The sequence below is a fragment of the Rhynchophorus ferrugineus genome, unplaced genomic scaffold (genome assembly GCF_030347505.1).
Source record: "Rhynchophorus ferrugineus isolate W39M unplaced genomic scaffold, kcgeb_rfMv2 rfM11, whole genome shotgun sequence".
NCBI classification, from domain to species: Eukaryota; Metazoa; Arthropoda; class Insecta; order Coleoptera; family Curculionidae; genus Rhynchophorus; species Rhynchophorus ferrugineus.
The window spans coordinates 19,924,893-19,951,380 of NW_027472590.1; the positions used below are offsets into that span (position 1 = coordinate 19,924,893).

General features: G+C 31.5%; 1 protein-coding gene and 1 long non-coding RNA gene across 2 annotated transcripts in view; both read left to right on the plus strand.

The window, feature by feature from the left end:
* Nucleotides 1–26,488, plus strand: part of Btk29A (tyrosine-protein kinase Btk29A) — a 122,167-nt gene that overhangs the window by 35,393 nt on the left and 60,286 nt on the right. The window lies entirely within an intron of this gene.
* Nucleotides 24,460–24,985, plus strand: LOC143204662 (uncharacterized). Its single transcript, XR_013007652.1, has 2 exons — nt 24,460–24,734; nt 24,790–24,985. It is a non-coding gene; the product is annotated as an uncharacterized LOC143204662 (long non-coding RNA).

The window sequence follows — 26,488 nt, forward strand, 5'->3', positions numbered from 1 at the left end:
AAAGTAGTGTCACTCTTAGAACATAGTGTTCTCACTAAATTTTGAGCAGAATATCACGAAATTTTAACAGCTTTCTTTTGAATGTTAGTACTAACTGAAAAAGCGGTGAATTCAATAAAACTATCACCATCTGTGTGTTAAGCCCGCGACTTCACAGCGCGTGTATTAAAAATCGATCACCAAGAAATCGAAAGAACGACTTGCAAATAATTGGTAGTCAGAATTCAAATTATAATATTTCAAACTATTTTTTCTTTGGATAACCGTTTACCGAAACCATACATCCGTATGAAGGGAATTGATCATAACATATAAGCAGGCCTTAATGTTTTTGACAGTTTCCCATAGTTTTGCACCATCATTAATGTTGGTTTAATTAATTGAGTAACTTGGCAACTCGTTTAAGCTGTTAATAATTATTACAGCGAAGTGTATACAGTGGTAACATGTTTGGTAATGGTCTGTTTTGAATCTCTTTTCGTTAGTTTGTGCTTGTTAATAAATAATTCAAGCTTATAAACGGTAATAATCATATATGGTAAACATAATGGAATTACTATAAACTTTTTTAAATTAGTCTCTTTGAACTTCACCAATCTTCTCGTGGGCAATAAGTATTTTTTATGATTTCCGTTATACAATATAACTAGACTGACATGTAGAACATCGCTTCAATTAATGATCTACTGTACAAATTTATATTCTAAAGACTATTTTAACTTATTCTAGAAATTATTAGTATGCTTTTGAGCCTACGCAGTTCACTGACATCGTGCACATTTAACTGTTTGGCGAGTGCATTGGGATGCACCAGCAGTCTTTCAGAGTACTTTGCACTATTACTTTGAATCACACTGGTTATGAGTTCAAAGGGATATCGCGCTGAATTAGTTTATTGGAGACGTAATATGGGACATCGACGATGGCTCGCAACACTTTATTCCGGAACATCTATAGGATAGCTGTGTTTAATTTGCTAATTGTTGTAGTACTCCACACTTCCATGCCAATTTGACTATGCTTAGATGAAGTTGGAGGTTTCTTGTGACTGATATTGAATTCTCATGTGATGATAAGACCGCTGTATCGTCAACATATAGTACAACAATGGTGTTTCTTGAGGTCGGTAAGTCAGCTGTATCAGTAGGACACTGCCCGGCGAAACACCTGAACATATTGTCTGTCTGTGACATATGACAGTAGTTGAAAGTGTATGTTGGGCAAAAGCTTTTTTAATTTAACCTGCAGTGCAGTGTTCCACGCCTTTTCGAAAGCTTAAAGATATATCGAGAAGTGCAAGCAAAGCAATGTGTATTTCTTCTGTTGTATCAGATTTATTACGGAGGCCAAATTGATGGTCTAGAATAATATTTCGCTCTTTTCAGTCTCGCAATATATAGTTTTTCAAAAACTTTTAAGATCACGGATAACAGGCTTATGGCATGATAGGAGTAGACGTCTTCTTTTTTTCTTTAGTTTAAGAATCATAATGATTTTAGCCACTTTCTAAGTGTTAGGAATATAATTAAGTCTTAACATGATAGTAAATATGAACGTTATTAACTTAATGATCTTTTCTGAGAGCTCTGTTAAGATTCTTCCAGTAATCAAATGAAAGCCAGGAGCATTTTAACATTATTGTTTGTTTAACTTCCATAACAGTACATTTCTCATCTGGCAAATCCACTATACACTTTGTCAGAGGCCTGACTTATGCTGTAAAAGACTGCACAACAGTATGGTCTATTTTCTAGATATCTACTGATGCCATCTACAGTGCGATATACTTGTTCAATTGTGCCATAAACTGCGGAGTCCAAATTGGTTGTTTTCATTCAGTTCAAAAGGACTTTTTTTATTAATTGACCAATTACTGACTGGGTTCTTATACGTGTACACGAAGTCCTTTCTTGTAGTGGTTTGCCTAGTTTAGACACCATTACGACTTGGTATATTTTCAATTTCCTGCGAAATAATTTATCTAAAACAAGCATTAAAGATTTTGACTATGCTAATGATTTCCTTTAATGATGTTTCAAGAGGGTTGCATTGACAAAATGGTAACCTAGTACTTCTCCTTAGATATCTTATTTATATCAGAACCTCAGAGGAGTTACGCTTTTCAACGGTAGACAAATTTACAGAGATAATTTCGTTTATTTCGACTGTGCATCCGAGAATAGTTGAAAGATATCAGACGGCCAGCTAAAGTACTAAGCTTTCTTATTATCAAATCTTACCCACACTCCTGTATTTTCTCTAATGGCACTTATTTGAGCTTCGGGCTTCTTTAAGGTTTTAGATGCTTTTCAGAGAGAAAAGTTCGTATCAATCGGGTATGATGTTGTCAATGAGTAGTTCTGCAGGTTGTTGTTTTACATTTTTACACACATTTTAATGTTTGGTTGTGTGTTTAATATTTGCTTTTAATATGTTAAGCATTTTTATGTAGTTCTCAATTCTTCGAAACACCTACTAAATAATGCTTTCTTTGTGATTTTCATCTAACTTTACTTCTGTGGCTATGACGCTCTGATTTTCCAGTTTGTCTTTTTTCTATCGTCGCTCCAAGCGGGGAGATCGATTAGTATCACCGGTTTACTGATGTTGGGAATAACCGGAGTGTGATCCGAGGTTAAATTGTGACAATGTCAATGAAATAATTAATGAGTGAGAATAAAATCGACCATAAACGCACCAACCGCAAATTAAATGAATGAAAATCCCGAAAGTTAAAAAATGAATACCGTAGACATGGTGACTAATTTTGAAGAATTATTTTATGGTAGTTCTACATATGTACTTTACCCTGAATAAAAGTTATTTCTGCAAAAATATGGATTTGATGGAAAAATTGACGTTTAAAATAGTGTAATTTTATTGTGATGAATGAATGACGAATTTTATTTGAAATGTTGTGTTATAATTAAACATTTTAATGGTCTGAGGTTCCCTAATAAATAATATGTAACTGTAAAACTCCAAACAACTCCAACTCTTTGTGTATTTTCGTTTCAATGCCGAAATATGTTAAAGAAATGTGGTTAACTTTTGGAAGGCCTGAACCAGCCGGTATAGCTTCGATTTCTGTAATTTATTTCTGTGAAGACTATTTAAATATGAATATTTACTGTTTACCTTTACATTTAATTATACTTGAAATGTCTTATAAACGTAAAATGAAGGTACATAACACTGTTGATACAATTTGAGATAATGGTTAATTTTGTTAACTATAAAGTAATTTTGTTATTTTTTTAAGTTACGAAATAATATGTAATTTTTTATATTTAATATAATGTGAAGGGTTTAGTCAGCATAAATTTCTGCAAGATTGGAATACCTATCAGAACATTCATTGCAGTTTAATTGTGAACGATAATATATTCTCAAAAAAAAATTAAATGCATGCCCTCAACAAAAGGCTAATATCAAATATCTCGTTTTTTGTACATCAAATAGTTCGATGAGTTATTCTTCACCTTCGAAACAATTTTCATTTCTCTTGGGAAATATGGGACACTTGATTTCGATAAAACTATTCACACATATCCGAACTAAGGTTTGTGCTATTATTGAGTACACTTTCGAGTACTTCGAAGTGTACTTTCTTCACTTATTAATTATCTTGTGTGTTATACTGATAATACTTTTACTTGATTTTCTCAATATTTTGCTACTTTTCATAGTTAGTGTGTCCGGAATACTCTTAAATACAATTCTTTTTAAAATTATTAATTATATTGAATTTTTAAAAAAACTTACGTATACTTATTTATTTTTAATATACTTATTTAACGAATAACAACAATGTTTTCAATGCATTTAAATAAACGGTAAACGCAATAAGTGATAACAACCGAAACACGTGTGCGCTGCTTTAACAATAAATCCATAATTATTGTTTATAGCTTTCCGTAAAATACCGCTAATATTGCATAGTGGTTAAATTATTCATAAATCGTAATATATAACTTTTAAATTACCATCACCATCAAATTATCCGACCATTGTATTTAGCGAATCGAATCAAATGGAATTTCGTAATTCTTAAGATAAAAAACCGCAATCTTTCCTACCATTTTCACTTTACACTTCGACTTATTATAACATAAATCTGGTGCGAAAAAGCTGTTTGGGTATTTTTAACTGATTTATATGTATTTTGGTATGCTAAAAATAAAAATATAATGAAAAATCTTCCAGGAAATCAGGATTTGAAAGTAAAATCCATTACGATGCAGCATGATGACGTTTTGCATTAAAAAAAAACTTTTTCTTTCTATACACCTCAAAGAAATTTACAAGAGTTTGAAATTGGTTTTTCACAAATTATAATATGAGAGACGACGGCTGGCAGTGTGCGACAATTTTCAAATGTGCATATTACTCAGACAACAAGCTTGGTTTACTAAATTTTCTTGCTGTTTTCCTGTCTCGATGAGATAACATAGACCGAGCAATTCACTGGACCAAAAAGAGATGGTCGCCGAGAGAGTTTGATATTATTGAAAGAAAGGTTCCCCAAGAAACCTTGCCACCTCCACAGTTCTTTTACTACCGATGCACGTAAAGTTTGGTTTGATGAAGCAATTTGTAAAATCACTTCTCAAGTATGGAGATTGCTTCAAATACATAGTTTCGAAGTATCCAGGCTTCTGTGAAAGAAAATGTTAAAAAGTCAATGACTGACCCAAAATTCATCACGACCATGACGGATTATCAAAAAGAAGGGCGGATTAGTTTTTAAGAGGTCATAGAGGAATGTTTAGGTAACCATACGGACCATAACTGTAAACAAATCGTCAAAAGAATGCTAAAATCATTTCAAGCTTCTAGAAAACTACTTCTTCATTCCCACCTCAACTACTTTTTGGGAAATGGAGAAAAGATACCAAGGAAAATAAAATATTTTTGACAAAAAATTGAACCGACTTCAAAAATATTTAAGGAAAATAATCACTTTGAAGTCAATACTAACAACAAATAATTTAATTTTTGACACATGTCACAAAATTATATTATTATTTTTGAGCGCATGGTCTATCATAGGTTGATATATGTGATTGAAAAGCAAAGACTACTAAATAATCGTCAGAAAGGCTTCATTAGAGGATACTCTACACTTGATCACTTGATCGGAAATAGGAGGACCTTTGTGATGCCTTTAATACGGGACAACATCTGACTTTCTTGACTTAGAAAAGGCCTTTGACTCCATCAATATCGATAGCATCCTGAAACAACTATCTAATTGGGAAATAGGGGAGAATGTTCGACTCATTGCATTCTTCTTGACTAACAGAAGCTTCCGGGTCAGGATTAATGGAGTAATATCTACAACATATCATCAAACCAATGGTTAACAATGGATAAATGGAACCCAATTAACAAAGTCATTCCCACTTATATCAACGCCCGAATCTATGCAGATGATGTGGTTATCTACCACAAACATACTAACCGTAAGTACAGCCAATCCTTATTACAGAATTGCCTCGATGAACTGCCTGCGTGGGCCAGACGGAATGGGTTGAAGTTCCCAGCAGAGTGTTCACTTTTGTAGACGGAGGAACTGTTCGCGAATAGCAATATTAGTGATGGAGGGAGGATAAGAACCCGATGAACAAACCAGAACACAAATTTCTTGGTTTGCTGTTTGATCACAAGCTCAACTGGCTCCCACACATAAATTATCTCAAGAATAAATGTTTGGCAGACTTAGGTCTACTGAAGATCTTTTCCAACATCAATTGGGGAGCACACAGAACATCGTTGAGTAATATACGAGCACTCATAAGAAGCAAATCGGATTATGGAGGCCAGTGTTATATTACCGCGCCACCTTCGTACGTGAAGAAATTGGATCCCATACAAAACGCCGCTATTAGAATCATACTGGGAGCATTACGCACTAGTCCGGTTGAAAGTTTGCAGTGCGAGGCAGAGATTTCATCACTCGAGTCACTGCGAGAGCTCCTGCTACTAAACTATGCAAGCTCCCTCAAATTCCGTCCAGAGTTGGACTAGTTCAATACCTTTTTCCTACCTAAGACAAACTGGACCAATATAAAGAAGAGGCACTTAAGCCCCCCATTAATCTTCCAGAGGATATGTAAACGATTAATGATTGTGACCCAGATGCAAAATGTAGAATCACTAATATACTACCATAGCAGTTCTCAAGAATACACATAGACCTCTCTATGATGATTCAAATAGTCCTTCTACAGTAAAAAGCTTCTTTAGACAGATAATCGAAGAGAACTATTAAAATCATTTTATCATCTACACGGATGGTTCAAAACGTGAGAACTGTGTGGATGCTGCTTATACGTTTAGTCTACTCGAAAGACACTTTTGGCTTCCATCATTGACTAACATTTTCACGGCGGAGCTGCTGGCTATCTGCCTCGGAAGAATCACAGATTAGCGAGTCCATACTAGTAGTATCAGATTCTATGAGTTCCCTAGAGAGTTTAAGATCGGCAAGGACAGTCCACCCTCTGGTCACATACATCAGAGAGATACAGACAAAGTTACAATTTAGAGGTGTAAGAATAACATACCTCTGGGTCGACTCCCATAAAGGAATATCTGGAAATGAAAGAGCCGACCATCTGGCAAGTAGGGAAGAGGAGTCGATCAAGTTAAACGAACTGTTTAGCCAAAGATGCCAAAGTCTATATGAAGGATCTAAATAGGTAATTGACCCAATTCGAATGGGACCTTCTCATTAAAAAACAATAAATTATGGGAAGTCAAGAGGATCAATCTATAGACCATAATAACATCAGTAGACACAAGTCAAGCGTCCTCGTACGACTGCGAATGGGGTAACACTGTAAACTGACACATGAATATTTGTTGAAGGGACAGAGCCCGCCCTTATGTGATTTGTGTCAGATTCAACTTAGCGTCAGACACATCCTACTGGACTGCCGACAACACTGGAATAATTGGTCCAACCTGAGCAACTGAATCTGCTGATTGACTATCTAAAGACCATAGACCTACTTCAACACTTGTAACATACATTTATTATTGTGTAATTGAAAAATTTTATTGTATATATTCTACTGTTTATAATCTCACCCTAAATAGCCCAAGAGGCTGACGGGTTTAAATAAATAAATAAAATATTATTATTTTGTATTGTTTGGGCTCCAGCAGCAACTTCGAACTGATCAATTGGTAGTAGTTAAAATAATATTGTAAATAGATAAATAGGTTTAGGTAGGTATTAAGTTAAATTGTGTGTATATAGTAGTATATAAAATACGTATAGTATATAGGTTAAATAAGGTTTTTGTTTATTTTTATTTAGTTATTACAACGATCATTATGTACAGATTTTATTTTGAAATGGTTTTTTTTCGTATTAAAAAAAGTTTGATTCTTTTCTAATTTTTAATGAGTTTCTTATTTATTTTTTGAAGTCAGGAAATTTCAGGCAGAATTCTCACACAATTTTTTTGTTAAAATTTTTATTTCTCTTTTTTTAGTGTTGGTTTAGTTTTTAGTGATATTTGCTCATTAAATTACGCATTTATTTTATTAAGTTTGCAATGGTTAGGACTAGTAAAGGTGCAGCCCGTATGAGGGAAAATAAGAATAAAGAGGCAATGAAAATAATGAACGCTTGGGGCCCCGGCGTCTGGTACCTAACCTAGGTGATTTGACAAATATTCTAACCAAAATAGAACAACTATCAAACCCGTGACCTTCGCGTGTGAGCTGAACGCTCTAACCACTACACCATAAAGCACTTGCCTGCTATATTTCTACGGCTTCTCATAAGATATTGTTTAGTGTTGTGCACTCTTGCGAATAACAAAACAATTTTGATGATAAGCGTCTCAGTGATATCATACTACTATTGAATGTTTCAAAAAGAAACAAAACTTTCTTTCGACAAACGAAAATGTACAAAAAAACCCTCATTAGGAAAAATAAAAGGTTTTAGTATATACTAGTAAACGTGTATTAGATCATTATTAATAGTTTATGAATGAAATAATATTTTTCTAAAGTCTATTCTCTTTTATTTCAATAACGTTTTTAATATTTAATGTAATGACCCGTTTAACATAGTTACCCAAATTGTCGTGAAACTTGTCGCCCTATGACAATAAGAAAGTCATTTTCAGATTCATCACACCCATAAACATAAATACTACGTCACAAGGCCTAAACAGCACTTGCCTCATTAAATACTCTAATATCTCATTAGTTGAGCTCGCATTTATTTTGAAAAATCGTCGTTGCTAGCCCGAAAAACGAGCAATTACTGCGAGAAACTCGTCGAACATTTTATTTGATTAAACAGGAAACTATATTGAAATATCCAAGTTACTTATCGGCTTCATTATCGAACAATTGGTATATTTTAAAAGCTGTAGGAGATCAAACAGTATCGACTGGAATGTTGGGACACTTCGTAGCATGAAATGATAGCAGTTATCAAGACTGGATTCCAGAAAACTCGAAAGAATTTTTTACTGACGGAACGAGAAAACATATTAGATATTAGGAGAAATATGTAGCAGCTTTTTATCGGACGTACATTCATAATCGACTATGAACTAGATGGAATAAAACCTTTTCAAAACACTTGACAATTTTTAATGTTTTAACAGATATGTGGAAGATTATTTTCATTAGCCTAATAATATTATTTAAATGGAAATTATTATGCTTATTCCGAAGATAGTTTGCCTCGAAATGCTTCGCCCACGAATCATTTTTATCGGATATGGATCGTGTTGATAGTTAATTGATCTTTCGATCCAAGATCCGTCACCGGTGTAATACACAAATCTTATACACAGTTTTTTTTGCACCGCGTTTGTATTTCTCGGCCATTTCCTTTAACCAATTGATACGAGCATCTTTTTAAAATGTTATCAAATTATTCAGGATCCAGCGTGAACAAATATATTTCACAGCTAAATCTTCGTGCAGTATCTTGTTGATGCTTGACATATTAATGCCCAAGGATGACTCATCTCACGATAAATTTCATTACGATCTTGCAATATCATTTCGGGCACGACGTTTATCTCTGAGTGAACTGTGGATATATCAAAAAAAGAGACAAATAATAAAAAAAGATTAGAGGAAGATGCGCGTCTTTCTGTCTAATCGTGATATGTTTAAAAATAAGCAAATCTCATTTCGTTAAAATTGATTTAAAATTGACATTAGTATCACATGAATAGACCAGTTATACGATATTGTTTATAAATGCAGTATCCTCAACATATTTCTTTTTATTGTTTTATATTTCAGAGTAGATGTTATACTTCTGTTTTTAACAAATATGAAAAATGTTGCATTACCTTAAATAGGTTTTACATTTTACATTAATTTTAAACCGTTGATTTTTTCTGCGATATATATATTTAGTAAGTATATAATTATACATTAATCATATAAATCGAATTATATTTGAATGTAGCTATGAAAAGTGTTCCATATTTGCCCTTTGCAATAATATTGACCTCCCTAATCCACCAAAACATACTTAAAATATACTTAAAACAATACTTAATTATTTTCAAATACAATATCTTGTTAATAATGTTCCACACAATTTATTATATTAAAAAATACAAATATCGCTGATGTGAAATATTACTAAGGTGTAATTTTATAGTCTTACACATAGTTTTGGTATCAAATAAGGTTAAGATATTTTTCACTCACTAATAAATCATAATGTGCTAAGCTTTGTTTAATTACAACTACCACACTGGCGGGTTTGAATAAATTCAGATAAATTGAGTTCTGCTGATGCCAAATCTGTATTTTCTTTTCCAATTGGTAACGCAAAAGAATCTGTAAATAAGGACTTCTTATGTATTTAAAATTACTTATACATAGTTGTCATAATAAAGGACTTACTACTTTATTTTATTTTATTTAAGTTAAGATAGCACAACTTTAAAAGAATCCCATGGACCGATAACAATGTCTGCTATTTAGTACCCATCAATAACAAATCGGAACATTTCCTAGCCTTTTTTAGTACGCTAGGTAATAGATTTATTGCCCGAGACTATTACAATGTCAAACATCTAATGCGGGGATCAAAGATAGTAACTTTAAAAGGTAGGCCTGAAAGCGAAGAAAACAGATAACTTACAACATATCTCTACTAGAGAACCAACATATTGGTCATCAGACTGAAATAAACAACCAAATACTGTAGACTTCTGTATAACAAAAAATATTGATACATAAGAGTGTCGGGCAGAATCATATTTCGATTTGTCTTTTGATCATTAATCAATAATAGTAACAGTTTCTTCAAACGTTATCTTCAAAGATAAACCTTCTTCCCTGTGTAATAATAGAAGTAACTGGTCGCTATTTAAAGAAGAATTAGACAGAACCATCTCTTTAAACTTACCATTACAAACCGAAATTGATATAGAAACATTAGCAATGAATATTACAAAAAATATACAGGAAGCAGCATATTTCACGACTCTTAAGAGTGAAACATTCCAAAAAAAAAACAACATACACACATCAAGTACAATTCGGGAAAATATTGCAGAAAAAAAAATAGCGACTGAATGGCCACAGCTAAGAAATGAAGAAAATAAAAGAAAATTTAATAAAGCAATAAAAAAGCTAAAATAGTTGATTCAAAATGAACAAAACCAAGGCATTCAGGAATACTTAGAAAATCTGATACCTGATTGTTCATCGTGGAAGGCAACACGAAAACACAAAAGGCTCCAGAAGCATAACCCTCCTATTAAAATAGATGAAAATAATTCGGCTAGAAGCAATAAAGAAAAGGCCGACATCTTCTCAAACTATTATAACAAATTTCTTTAAACCCGTCGCATCTGAGCTATCTCAAAATGTCCAAAATAAAATCACTAGCTTCCTAAATTCGCCATTTCAAATGGATTTGTCACAAAAAAAATTCAACATTAAAGAAGCATCATCAAATAATAATCAGAGGAATTAATTGTAAAAAAGCACCTGGATATGATCTAATAACCGGAAAAATTTTACAGAAACTATTAGAGAAGGAGGTAAAATTACTATCATTCATATTTAATTCTATATTACGAACTAATTACTTTCCTAGCATCTAAAAAGTAGCTCAAATAATAATGATTCTCAAACCAGGGAAAACACCAGAAGATGTCACCTCCTACCAGCCTATAAGTTTATTACCGATAATCTCAAAACTTTTTGAGAAACTGTACATAAAGAGGCTACAGTTGAATAATAGAAAAATGAAAGATCATTCCAGAACACCAATTTCACAGAAATTGAATAACTGAACAAGTTCATAGACTTGTTAACAAAACAAATATGGAATTAAAAGCCAAAATATATTGTTCAGCCGCGTTTCTAGACATATCGTAGGCCTTTAATAAAGTATGACATACGGGATTGCAGGTTAAATTAAAGAAACTTCTCCCTCGCCCGGATTATGAGCTATTAAAATCTTACTTCACAGATCGCTATTTTACAGTAAAACAAGGCGATGGAAATACCTGAATGATATATATTTAGTGCCACAAGGTAGTTTACTGGGTCCCGTACTATATATTTTGTACACAGCTGATCTACCTACAAAAAAAACCACTGTGGCAACAAACGCAGACAACACGGCAGTCTTAGCCTCTCATAAAGATCCATCAATCAACCTACAAACTCTACCTACAAATACAAATGTGACTGAAAAGATCGTATAACTTTTACACTGCGTAGAAGAACATGCCCACCTGTCTATATCAATAATTGCCAACACCCGCAAGCAGACAATGCTAAATATCTTGGCATGCACCTAGTTCGACGCCTAACTTGGAAGAAGCACATACTCGCCAAACGGAAACAACTTGGACTTAAACTCTACCAAATGTATTAGCGTATCGGGCGCAGATCCAAGTTATCATTACATAACAAGATATTATAGTATAAATCTATACTCAAGTCTATTTGGTCATATGGAATCCATCTACGGGGAATCGCTAGCAAATCTAATATATCCATCATACAACGGTTCCAAAATAAAGTGTTGCGTGCCATTGTCGATGCTTCGTACTATGTTTCAAATGAAGTGATACAACGCGATATTCCTTTAGAACCAATAATGAGTGTAATTCAACGTGTTTGTGTGAAGTACTTCGAAAGAGTGTCAGTGCACCCCAATGTACTCTCTAATTAGCTAAATATGCGAAGTGATAGTGAAGTACGTAGACTAAAACGTCTAACACCATCCGATCTGATTAGATCGGATGGATAGAGGATTAGATGATGAGATATGGACGAAAGATTGGAAAATTCAACTTAATAGCTCCAAATCTGTAAACGTTAATTTTGCATTGTAGCGAAATAATAAAAACTTAATTATATCACTCAATGGATGCCCGATTCCTCAAGCAGAATAAGCTAAATACCTCAGAATCCATATTGATGGTAGATTAAATTGGAAACATCATGTTAGACAAAAAGCAAAACATTTTAGAACCAAAATAAAACAACTATACTGGTTAGTCGAAAAACACTTGCACTAAAAATTCAAATCAACTATTCATCCAACGCTGTCAAAACATGGTTCTTCGATTAATTACCAATGCATATCGCTACGTAACCAACGAAGAACTACACAATGACCTAGAAATCAAATAGATTTGCGAAGTTATCCAAGATTTCGCCTTGATACACGAAAGAAGATTATTAAATCATACTGATGTGGAAGCAATACAACTGCTGGACAGCGCGCAGGTTGTCAGGAGATTGAAGCAAACCAAACCATACGAATTTATATAAAGTGTATACCTTTAGTCTAAACTATATCTATAAGTTACTTGTGAATTAATCCAAAGTACAAATGAAATATAGTAATAAATTAATTAAGATTGTACTAAGCGTATCTAATAAAGATGTTATAAAAAAAGATAATGAGATATATAGACTTTAGAATAAGACTAATTTATTAAAATAATATTTTATACAGGAGATCACTTAATGAAGTCATTTTCTACATGCCATGTGTACATAATATAAACATAACAAACTCTCTGAGCAGATTGTGGAACTATTCAAAGTAATAATTAAAAAAATTTATAATTAAATTAAAAACACCATGGATATATATTAGAATGTCTAATTATGCACAAAATTACTAAAATAATTAATAAATAAGACCTGTACCTCAAACCAACTACGTCACTCGCGGATTTGGAACATTTTATCGCGCATTTAAAATCACTAATCTATTTCAAACGTCAATTCTTCTTTCAAATCCATTTTTTTACAAAAATAACTGTTATTACCGGTAAAGTAAATATGTATTTTTTCAAAAATAGTCATCTTGCGTATTCTATCACAAGTTCATGTACCATTCGTATATTTTGAAAGTTTTGTTTGGTTCTAATTACCCACAAGACACACATTTTTAACGAACGATACGTTTACCGTAGATTTATTTAATGCCCAATAACTGACACCTCATTTGGTAATTAAATCTTTTAGAATATTTTCTCGGCATCACGCTGAATGAGTCATTGTCATTTAAACAAGCATATATTCGTGTGTTTCTCGAACAAAACGATCCGTACAATTACGTAGTCTAGTGATTTCACACTGCACAAGCGTCAGTATTTACATAAAACCCATTACTATTTCGGATGCACGATCGAAGAAGGTGATTTAGACGCTACCACTGGCATAAAAAAAGATTTTAACTAATTTAAAATGACGTCACGAACGAATCTGACGGTTTTGGATGCGGATAAGTTCTATACGATAGAATAATGCGTCGGTCATAATTTCTCCATTATTTTTGTTTTTGCTCTTTAAAATGTTTGGGAAAAGTTCTGATTTATTTCAGAGTATCACGAAAAAATATACACCTCAAACAATTACGATAATATTCTAAAGAATTGTTTAAATAATGTATATACCTTTTTTGAGAACCAAATGTAATAATAATCATTTGTGTCGAACCTCCTATGCCTACCTGCAGGGCCCTTCTAAGTAGGGAATGGATTTTCATATTCTTTCTAGCTTAAATTGTTGAAGAAATATAATTAAAGCCATAATATTTATTTGAAAATTGAAAATATTCCTGAATACTTATCAATCATATTTATATCATAATGTTTAATATTTAATTAGAACTATTATATAGCATTTTGAACTTTTTCATTCTTGTCAAATTAAATTTAATGTAAAATTTTGGTTTTTGGGTCGGAGAATTAGAAGAAAGGCATTTTAAATTTTCGTGACAGTGATTTATATAAAATGATTAGCGAAAAATACCTCTTTACTTAATATAGTTTTGTTTCAAGGGCACCGTATTAGATAAACGAATACATAAGAATATTTATAAACACAATTTTTTAGGAACAAAAGCAGATATAGACGGACATTTTGATAATGAGGATTAAGGATACAGTGGTTACGCATGTTATCGATTTATCGATATAAGTTTGGGCAGTATTCGAATTACTTGCAAATAGGAATACATATTTGGTATTTGTAATAGATATTTCAAATACCTGATCCTGATGTATTTTATAGTTAGTGTTTCAAATACATATTTTCTTGGCTTTGGTTTTAAAATATATATAAACCTATCAGAACATGCAGTACATTTATCAATCTTATTTTATTATGATTAATTTATGAGATCATCCTTTAGAGTTGTCAATTATCATTTTCGCTCTTAAACGGTCATTTCCACGAATTTTCTGTGTACAAATTTACTCCACATATACTTCTACCATGCCGGAAGTTAATGTCGTGATGTATTAATTTTGACTGGATGAAGGAATTTCACATTAATCAATAGCGTCCAAGTCAACCACCGTCAAAGGTAATTAAATCCAGGGCTTTATATTACATTCAGTGCAGCAGTTGGAATTCGAGAACCAAATTGTTTGTTTGCAGTTTGAGGCATTTTTCTGTTATTGCACGATGACTAAAAGAGCTCTTAGAAAGAACATTTAATAAGTTGTTTAAACTAGAGCCTGAAATAAATGGTGTTATTTCGGCACCATGCTACCTCTCTAGTTACAAAATGCGTTGTTTGCAAGAAATAATCATGACAGATGAGAAGCAAATACTCAAAATCTTGCATTTTATGTCTTATAGACTAATTACAAATAAAAAACTTGAAAACAATACTAGTGATGAAGATGATTTTACAGTTTTGGGAATAGGGGCAGTGACCAATCGCATACATCAAAAATGGAGTTACTTTTAGTTACTTTGAATGGCATCCAAATATAAAAATATGTTCATACAATATAACACAACTATGTGCTCATCGGAATCTCTAGAAAGATTGATTTAGTTGGCAGGTTTAATTCTGAGAATGAATACAAGGCTGTTTGTCTAACAATATTTTTAAAAATATAGTATTATTGAAAGGAAACTCTTATTTTATTGATTATTACTGGCTGAGTTCGATTCATTCTATTATACTTACATAACCTAATACCTTACTGTATTTTGTAATTTGTATTTTTAACCGACTTTTAACCGATCGGAAGTAGTTCAATGTAATAACCACTTAGTTTGCTTTTTAAGCACTAACCATATCATATGAACAGTCGTAGAAATATCGCAATCAACTGCTTCTATGGTGTAATGGTTTAGAGCGTTCAGCTCACATGCGAAGGTCGCGGGTTCGATTCCCGACGAAAGCAACGACTTTTTGTTGTTCTAGTTCGATTAAAACATGTGCCGAATCACCTAGACTACCTAGCAGACCCCAGAGTCTGAAGCTTTCCTTATTTTCAATCATTGTTTCTTTATTTCTATTTTTTCTCATAAAGGCTGCACGTTTACTTGGCCTACCCATTGTAATACATAATAAAATAACTGCGTAATTTATTGAGTAAATATCTAACACTAAAAAAAGAAAAATAAAATATTTTTAACAAAAAAATTTAACCGACTTCAAAAAATAAATAAGGAGCTCACTAAAAATTAAAAAATAATCAATCTTAGATTTTTAACACAAAAAAAATACTTTAATATAAAGTATGTTCATAATAATCTTTGTAATAACTAAATAAAAATAAACAAAACCCTTATGTAACCTATCTACTACACGTATTTTATATTCTACTATATACACAGCATTTAGCTTTATACCAACCTAAATATATCTACAATTTTATATTAACTACTACCAACCGATCACTTTGAAGTTGGTGCCGAGCAACAAATTAGATTTGTTTTGTTCGTAATTTAATTGAAATTGAATAGTGGAATAACGGCCTACAAAATACCCGAGATATAATCCCAGATGTTAAACACGGGCGGGATGCCAGCAGCGCCAACTAGAACCCGATAACGAATAGCTGGCAACCCCGAGACGTTTATCTGGGATGTTATTGAAGGGTGTTTCCAATGACTCAACAATCGACCATCTTTTGGTTTACACGTGCCACTATCAACTGCCCCCAAGCCTCGTCAACATGTAACACCGCTGCCAGCCATTCATTTTATCTATTTTGTATTTTCTTAATTTTTTATATTGGCAATAAATAACGGTCACATAATGTGAACACCACTGTTTCAGTTCGTTTTACCTCCATTCACTGAGCCATATAACATAACCTAAAAGTTTCATTATTTTTTACTTTTTAGTGACTTCCTTATTTAAGTTGGTTCATTTTTTTTTTGTTAAAAATATTTTATAATATTTCAAAGGCACGACTTAAAAATATTTTGTATTTTGTATTTCAAATACATACAACTCTGATATCATATCTATATTTTTTTAAGTGTAAATATATCCGAAAGTAATTTTTGTTCAATCAAGAATTTATCGATTATATAATTTCTTATCATGTTGTATAAAATTTGTATTAAAAAAAGGTTTAAGCCATGTATTTTGTACCAGCTATAGAACTCGAATTTATATGTGAGTGTTTTTATATGTTGTTTTAGTGTTTCCAGAAGTCAAATTCACCGTCAGTTATCTTCATCCTCTAACATATAGATGGAATTTATTTCATATTGCTGCTGTTTTATATTATGAAATAAATTTTGTTATTCTTGAAATTGCTTTTACATATGCGTCAAGTTGTTTAAAATGTAGGTTTTTGAAACACGGGTCTGGTAATGTCGAAACTGATAAAAAGATATTGTATTCAACCTGAGCAAAACGCTTTTCTGTTTCAAGTATAACATTTATCTTCAAATAAACAGCAATTACTATAATATTCGACAAATCCATCTCTCGCCATAGCTTGGAGTAGTTGCCTAAGCCACATCTATTGACAAATGTGAGGCAAACAAGTATAATACAACAAAATAAACAAAACAAACAAATAAAATAAAAACTGTATAGTATTTTAATTTATTTACAATCTACAAATAATCTTAAGTAAACATTTTGTGATGCTTGTAGTTTATGAAGCAATTCATTCAACTTTCTGAACAAAAAAATTCTTTTAAACTAAATTGTTTTAAAATCCGCTTAAGAAACAAATCATTTATCTCATCTTGAGCAAAGATTTTTCAAGAATTTTACAACTTTAAGATTCACAAATCTAAGCAAACCTTATTTTAAAGGCGTCATATGAGAAAATGCTATGAAAAGTTTCAAAGAGACAACACGTTTTTTTGCTGAATCTTAAACACTAGCTTTTAGTCATCATTTGTAACGCGATTTTACAGATTTACTTCCTTTTTCTTTTGCATTTTCTTTAAATATCATTCCTGTAATATATAGAGCCTTGATAGGTCATTGTTTCTTAATAATCAACAATAACAGTGATGACATTTTTACTAGGTTATAACAATGTAAAAATCTAGAGTGTCTTATATTAGTCATAATTTGATTCATGGAATTTAAACAGTTTGTTTAGACATTATATAGTGTAGTTGTAGTGTTGTAGTTATTGTGTAGTTTATTTTTTTCAACGTTTTGTTAAAAATAGCATTTATATAGTCTATTCAAAGTTTTTTGAGTAATGCGTCGTGGGTTTTTTTGACGTCAAAATATTACAATGTTGCCACATCAACTCTGAGTTTTAGTTCAGTTTGGCGTTGACATACAAGAAAATTCTAAATAAAAGAGTTAAACAAAAATGTTATCAAATACAATTTATTTTAACATTATAGGAAATCTAATACATATATTATCGAAGGACTTAAAACTACAATTAAGAACACAGGTTTAATAGTTTGTAGGTTAGATTTGTTTTGTTTACATTGAACTCTTTTCCACACCATCCATAAGGTAGAGTTTCTAGGCGCGTTTTTTTATGCAGTGTTATCCCCCTGGAGGATTAATCCACCTAATTAACAATTGTATATCTGAGAAACGTATTTTACTTTCATTCGAGAGCATATTTACTTTTTACGTTTAGTTCTTGTTTCCTTCGATGGTGTGTTTAGTTTGCAAGTCATCTTGGTACCACTGTATTTTTTTTTATTTCTTCTGCTACTACCTGTGTACGCCATTCTTCATAAAATTAATCACTGAATTATGTCTAATGCATTTACCATATCTACAAAACAGTTAGTATTCATTCTCTACTCATATGTTCTAACCTAATGCTTATGTTTAATTTTGAACAATTACAATCTTATCTGTACACACAAATTCACACCCTACAATATAATGTTTCAGTTTTATTCAATTAATTATGTGCATACTTTTAGTTGTTTCCACTCTCATGACTCTGTCTCAGGAATTCCCAGTAGTGCACAGCATTATCACATATCCTGAAAGTTTCCTTCAGTCACTTTCACTTTACGACTCACTGTCCTATTCAATCACTAAACTGTTAATTTCTTATATGTCTTAAACATGTTCACGATTCCACCATTTATCAATTACCTCCTTTGATGTCTTATCGAGTTCATCCAAACCGAAGCTGTTATGGTTCAACTTCTCAACCAGCAATATATCTACAATTAATTATTAATAAATATAATAACCAACAAAACCCAATTGAATGCTATTGTAACGTTTACCTTTTTCCATCAATTCTTATTGTCTTTACACTTTTTTTGTTACTTGCCAAGAGTGCCACAATGAACCATCTTGAAATATTCAAGTTTCTTATATTATTTTATGCCTTTAATTTAATTCTTTTTAAGGTAATGTCTGGAAGTTCCATTAAACCTCTCCGAGGGTTATCTTTATACCATTTAAACCCAATGTCCTGTAAGAAGGTGTGAAAGGATGTCTTACATCCCTCAAAATGCTGCATGTCCCCAGTTCGGTTATGTATACTTTCCAGAGAGAAAATTTTCTCTAAAATAATTTTATTAAATTTCAAATTTTCAATAAAATTGTAGGGACTTATGTTATTTAATATCATAAATAATTACCTCACTAACGGAATTTACCGGCAAAAGAGGGCCACCGTTATCTCTTTACTTTTCGAAATAACCTATTAAGGCCGCAGTCAATTTGTGGCCCCGAATATCTATTGTTTTCGGCATTTTCAAACAAAGTAATATGATATATTATGGAGCGATTTAAAATTTATCCAAATAAAGGGCTAAAATAATGTTTGCCGGTTTATAACCTGTAATAATAACACCTAGTATTTTGAATAATTTAGTGTATATCTGACAACCGGACGGTGACCAGCTGTCAGATGTATGGAAAATTCTTGAAAGCAATAGTGATAACAGGTTTTTACCTATATATAAATTATTGTGGCTGTATAATTAACTGCAGTTTTTAGATATAGTACAATGTAAAAATAAATTATATTTGGTAACTTTGTTCAATTATTTTATTAAGATTAGAATGTTTTTGTATGTCAAAGCCGAACTGAATTAAAAATCAGAGTTAAAGCGGCAACATTGTAATGTTTCGACGTCGCAAATATCCACGAGGTATTACTAAAAAAACTTTGAATAGACTATATAATATTTATATAATATTAAACTGTTGTTTCAAGTTGATTTTATATAAAACGTTTTTTACTTATTCCATAGCAATTTCGGATTTTTTAAACGGCTACTATTATGTAACACCATAAAATCGTAATATTTGAAGCACAACTAAGTAAATAATTAAATTAATCAAATATAAACATATTGAGTTTTATCTCTATCCGTGGCGTGAATGGATATTATCGATAATACTATCTAAATAGGAAGTATGTTGGCTCCAAGAATTTCTCTTTGACAATAGTAATCGTACGCCATGTAAGTTACCGGAATACTTATTTATTGATTTGATTTTCTGTGCGGAATTGAATTATTTTAGATTATTTGCATTGTGGAAAACTGCTTTGAATTTTAAATATTTAGTTTTTTTAGAAAGTAACGTTATATAACAACGTGAAGTCACATTCCATCAAGAAATAAAAGAAAAAAATTTTGAGTAAAGATTTATTTATATATATATATATATATATATATATATATATATATAGATATATATATATATATATATATATAGATATATATATATATATATATATATATATATATATATATATATATATATATAGATATATATATATATATATATATATATATATATATATATATATATATAGATATATATATATATATATATATATATATATAGAGATATATATATATATATATATATATATATGTATATATATATATGTTATATTGAGCCTTGTCAATATTAAGTGTTGTTAGACTCTAACTGACGTTTTCTACCGGATGGATGCCGAGGCATTTAGCTGATTCTGCTTGAGGAATTAACAAGCGAATATAATTGGGCTAGGAGCAATAAAGAGCAGGCCGACATTTTCTCAAAACACTTAAAAAATGTTTTTAAACCTTTCCAGTCTCAACTACATAAAGATGTCGAAAATAAAATTACTAGCATTCTGGATTCGCCATTTCAAATGGACTTACCGCACGAGAAATTAACGGCCAAAAAAGGTAAACAAACAATAATGAGAAAGATTAGTATTAAAAAAGCTCCTGGTTGTGACTTAATTACTGGTAAAATTTTAAAAGAACTATCAGAAAAGGCTATAAAACAGAAAGGCCTAGCATCTGGAAAGTAGCTAAAATACTAATGATTCCTAAACCAGGAAAAATACCAGAAGATGTGACCTCCTACCGGCTTATAAGTTTATTGCCGATAATCTCGAAATTTTTCGAGAAACTATTGATGTATAGTTGAACTATATATATACTATTGATTGAAGCTAAACTATATAATAGAAAAAAGAAAAATTATTCCAGAACATCAGTTTGGGTTTCGCAATAAGCATGGGACTACAGAACAAGTGCACAGACTTGTAAACAAAATAAACACTGACCTAAATGCCAAAATATATTGTTCGGCTGCTTTTCTAGATATATTTCAGGCTTTTGACAAAGTATGGCATACGGGCTTGCAGGTTAAACTAAAGAAACTTCTCCCTCGTCCGGACTATCAGTTACTAAAATCGCATCTCACTGATAGACATTTTATTGTAAATCAAGGCGATAAACATACCGAATTAAATCCCATATATTCAGGAGTTCCGCAAGGTAGTGTACTGGGTCCAGTACTGTATCTTCTGTATACGGTCAATCTGCCCACCACAAAAATAACTACTGTGGCAACATACGCAGACGACACAGCAATCTTGGCATCCCATAAAGATCCAGTCACAGCATCAATAAACCTACAAATCCACCTGGATCAAATACAATTATGGTTGAAAACATGGCGCATTAAAGTCAATGAAACAAAATCCTGTTTACCCTGTGTAGAAGAACATGTCCACCAGTGAATATCAATCATCGTCAACTCCCCCAATGAGGAGAATGGGGAGAATGTTGGATCTATGAATGGTTGAGACACATATGGTGATCTTCTAAGAGCGTCTTATTTTCATTAATTATCATGGTGGTAACCTTATCCATCCATGATGATGAAACAACACAGAAAACGTTTAAATTATATTTAAAGTGGTATTTGGCGTGTTTCTGTTACATTGTTAGTGAATATGCGCCGTCTTTTGCCATATAACTTTTTGAAACCCGAAATATCTCTTCAAACAATGCACTCAGCGCTTAGTAAAATGCCTAAAAATTCAGCTGAGTCTCTTTCAGTAAATCAAGGATGCTTTCGAACATCCTTTTAGACGTTAATCATCTATAATACGACCATTTTTAAAGGAACCAGTCCGTTTATAAGCTACTTACTGTCTAATTTCCTGAAAATTTAGCAAAAAATATATTGGCGCATCAGAGGCAGATTTTTCACATTTACTGCCAGTAGGATACATTACTCCACAAATATCTTCGGATTTATCCATTGAGCTCCATTTAATTAAAAAAAAGTCCAAGATTGTATAGATAATGGATCAAACCCTGCCAGTATAGTTATAACCATATGAAAAAGCCACCCATATAGTTGAAAGCAGTGAAATTTACCTAAAAATCTCCAAATATGATCAACTATGATCGTTACTATTCTTGATCCACAAACCCCATTAATGAATTGACTACCTCGAGCTTTCGGTTAACATATTGTGCATTTACTAACCTAGAATGGATTATCGTACTTTTAAGCTGAAAGAAATCTCAGTCAATACATTATTATTTTTACAAAACAATAACGTATTTAGCTGTACTCTTATATAATAATGCATTGTATTTTCCTTGTCATGAGATCATTAAGGTGTCGTCGATAGTTTTATATTTTGTTTATTTGATCCAGGTCTACGTTTGTTAACAAATTTAATTATTTCATAGTATCACTGTATACTGTTACATCTTAGAAAAATGGTGTCTAAATTCTTCTTCTCTGAATCTCTGAATTTCACATTCTTCGACTTTCACTCTCAATAAATTCTAGCTACATCTTACCTATAAAATAAAATTTAAATCATTAGTAAAATATATTATTTTTAAAATAGATGTCTAATTATTACCAGTTACTACAATTCTTGCTACTATTCTTGATAGACAAACCTCATTAATGACTTGACTACTTCCAATAGAACAAAAATCATTGTCTTCTCTCTTCTTGCTATCATTTTGGCAACTAAGATTCCCACCATAAATAAAATTGATGCTATTTGGATTTTATAACTTTTAAAAATTTAATCTTACATTCAGCACTTACCCTTGTTCTTCCATATTTTAAAAGCAATGTGTGTTAAACCACCAAGAATAGCATAACAATTTAATTATAATTACTGTAGGGTTATTAAGGTAACACAAAATCTAAATATTCCAGGTTTTTTTTTGTTGTTTTGACTTGATGGACTGTACCCATCATCGGCCAAATACGGAGATATTTGTGGAGTACTGTATCCTGCTACCAGTAAGCCATTCGAATTTTGCAAGCCATTACTGACCTCTGCAATTCAATATCCTAGTTCCCAATCAAGTTAATTACTTTTTTTTTTGTAAACTAGTTCCCATTATTAGTTTAATTGCGAACTAAGTAATAGTTGTATCAGTTCTTAGATTATCTTTACATTTTTACAAGAAATAGTTTTTGGGTATAGTCTGAGCTAAGAAAAGTGCGATCATGTAGTACTAGCTGGCGTAAGGTATACTATAAAATTACATATACAAAAACAGCTTATACAATAAATGTTTATGTTTGTTTGGTAAACATTGTTAAATATGTTTTATTATACTTACAGTTTAAAAACAATACAAATAATATCTCTAAATTACATTATCTGTTAACGATTCGGTTGATGATGTCAACGACAATGAACAATTAAGTTTTACATTACTTTCTGCGAGATTTTAAATTCGCAAAATCATCAGTTATATCGTTGAATCAACAATGTTCTTTAGTTCTGGCTATATACATAAAAAAATCTAATGCGTTTAGCTTTTCTTGACCTAACTATTAATTCTGTTCTATTAAACTTTCAAGACTCATTTTCCTCAGGCAAATAATTTTTTTTCTCTGTAAGATTATAAGTAATTTGCCACCCTAAACTCCAGTTTCTGTTAGCCTGCTGTTAAACCTACCAATCACATGTAACTGTGTGTGTATTTTATACATGTTGTTTATACAACATTTTATACAAGTTAATCAAGTAACTGCCATACTACACTAAAGAAAATAATTTTAAAATGATGTTAAGCTACTAAAACTTGATATATAATATTAATTTAATATATGTCTTTATGTTAAAATATATTAACTTATTATTATAATGAAAAATAGACACTTTTTAAATAAAGGGATTTGTAATTATGAAATGATCTATTAACTTATTCATTACTGCACAATTAATAATAAAATGTTTTAAAGAACAAAATTGAATCGACTTCAAAAAATATTATCTCCTTATTTATTTTTTGAAGTCTAAAGACATCAACTGAACGTGTACATCATATCACTTACGAATATTTGGGTATGAGAAAGCTCTATGCAAAGTGAGTGCCGCGCGAGCTCACTTTTAACCAAAAACAACGACGAGTTGATGATTCGAAGCAGTTTTGAAGAGGATTAAGAGTAAAAAACCCGAGTTTTTCGTCGATATGTGACAATTGATGAAACATGGCTCCATCATTTCACACCGAAGTCTAATCGACAGTCATCGGAGTGGACTGCACACGATGAACCCGCTCCAGAGCGTGGGAAAACGCAACAGTCGGCTGGCAAGTTCATGGCGTCTCTATTTTGGGATCAACAGCGACTATTAGCGTTATTGTACCGTTTGAAGGACGAAATCGCCGAAAAACGGTCGCATTTAAAGAAAAAGAAAGTGCTGCTTCACCAAGACAATGCACCGTGTCACAAGTCAGTGAAAACGATGGTAAAAATCCATTAGTTGAAATTTGAATTGCTTTCTCATCCACCGTATTCTACAGATCTGGCCGCCAGCGACTATTTCCTGTTCTCAGATCTCAAAAGAATGCTCTCTGGGAAGAAATTCGTCGAATGAAGCCTATTTTGATATATATGAATGATCGCCGAAACTGAGGCCTATTTTGAAGCAAAGGATAAATCGTACTACAAAAAGGGTATCGAAAAGTTGGAGGGTCGCTATAATCAGTGTATCATCCTTGAAGGGAATTATGTTGAATAAAAAAACTAATTTTGCCAAAAAAAATTGTTTTACTATGGTAGGCCGGGGACTTTTCAATTAACCTGTTATGATTATTCTTAGGAAATATATTAATAAAGCAATTCTAAAATAATTCTTAGACTTTTGCATGTATAGGAAAACAATAGCGAACACTATTAGGCACTTTAGTTTTTATAATTTAGAAATGCTTATTAATGAAAATGTATTTACAATCATTAAATGAACTATTGCCTTTTCAAGGCTCAAGTCTATAATGTAAGTAGTGAAAATAATTTTAAGTATTAATAATAGATTTAAATAATAAAATATCATATCCTTATATCGTTTATTGCATTAATCGTTAAACACTTTAAAATTTATCAACGTACCAAATTACTCTAGATAATTCATAATTTCCTCTATTTTGTCCTATATGTTCCATCTCTGCAATTTATAAAGTTAGTTTCACTTTATATACTTATTTTCATTACTTTATTCATTTATCCATTCATCTAATCCTTAAATTTTAGTCCACATTTCTTACTTAAAATATACTTCAAAAAAGAATAAATAAGCAGGCAGATCTGATGAAGAAATAGTATATTTACCTAAATTTCTAAATAAAATTGCATTGTTCTTCCACTCTTCAACCTTTCAAACATATGTTCGCGAGACTTAAAATTAATTGGTATTCTTAAAATTAAAAATGCATTAATTAATGTTTATATTATGAATCTGAAAAAGCTGCCTGCGAAAACTTAAATACATTGTAAACAGACGATTCTTGTTATTTTCGAATTTTGTATCTGTATTGAAATGAATGTAATTCTCGCATATATGTTGGGGTTTTTTTCAAATCTGAATATACCTTCGAATAAAACCGACACATTAATGTTTTCCCTTTAAAAAATGTAAAATATAACTTTATTAAGGTTATACTATTCTTAATCGTTTTACTAAGCTTGCTATAACGCTTTAATAGTTCCAACAACATGGGAATAGCCAAACGCAAAACAAAATCTATTTATTTAGTTGATTGCTGGACCTAATTGCCATAAAAACTTAATTGTATATGTCTTTTGTAGACTAACATTCCATTATACACAATTTTTATAACGCAGTGACGGATATTAATTCATACATATAAAAATAAGGAGGGAGCGTGATGTATGGATCCCATTTTTCAAATATTATATATTTCTTTTTATTATAGTTCGGCTTTTATGGCACAACGCTTTACCCTAAACCTTTTTCAAGACGTCCTAATAGAGGTACAAATTCGGGGTTTTTAGGTTACCCTATATTCCAAAGATTATTCATCATTTGAAAAAATATATAGACAATGAAAAAAATACGGCGAAATATGTTTTAATATTCCTGTACTTAATTTCAGTATTAGTAAGTTACACTGAATAACAGTTAGATTGCTTTGCTTTTTATTTTCATATATTATTTTCTCAAAAAAAACACATAAAATTACAAAGAAGAAGAAAGAAGTGAAC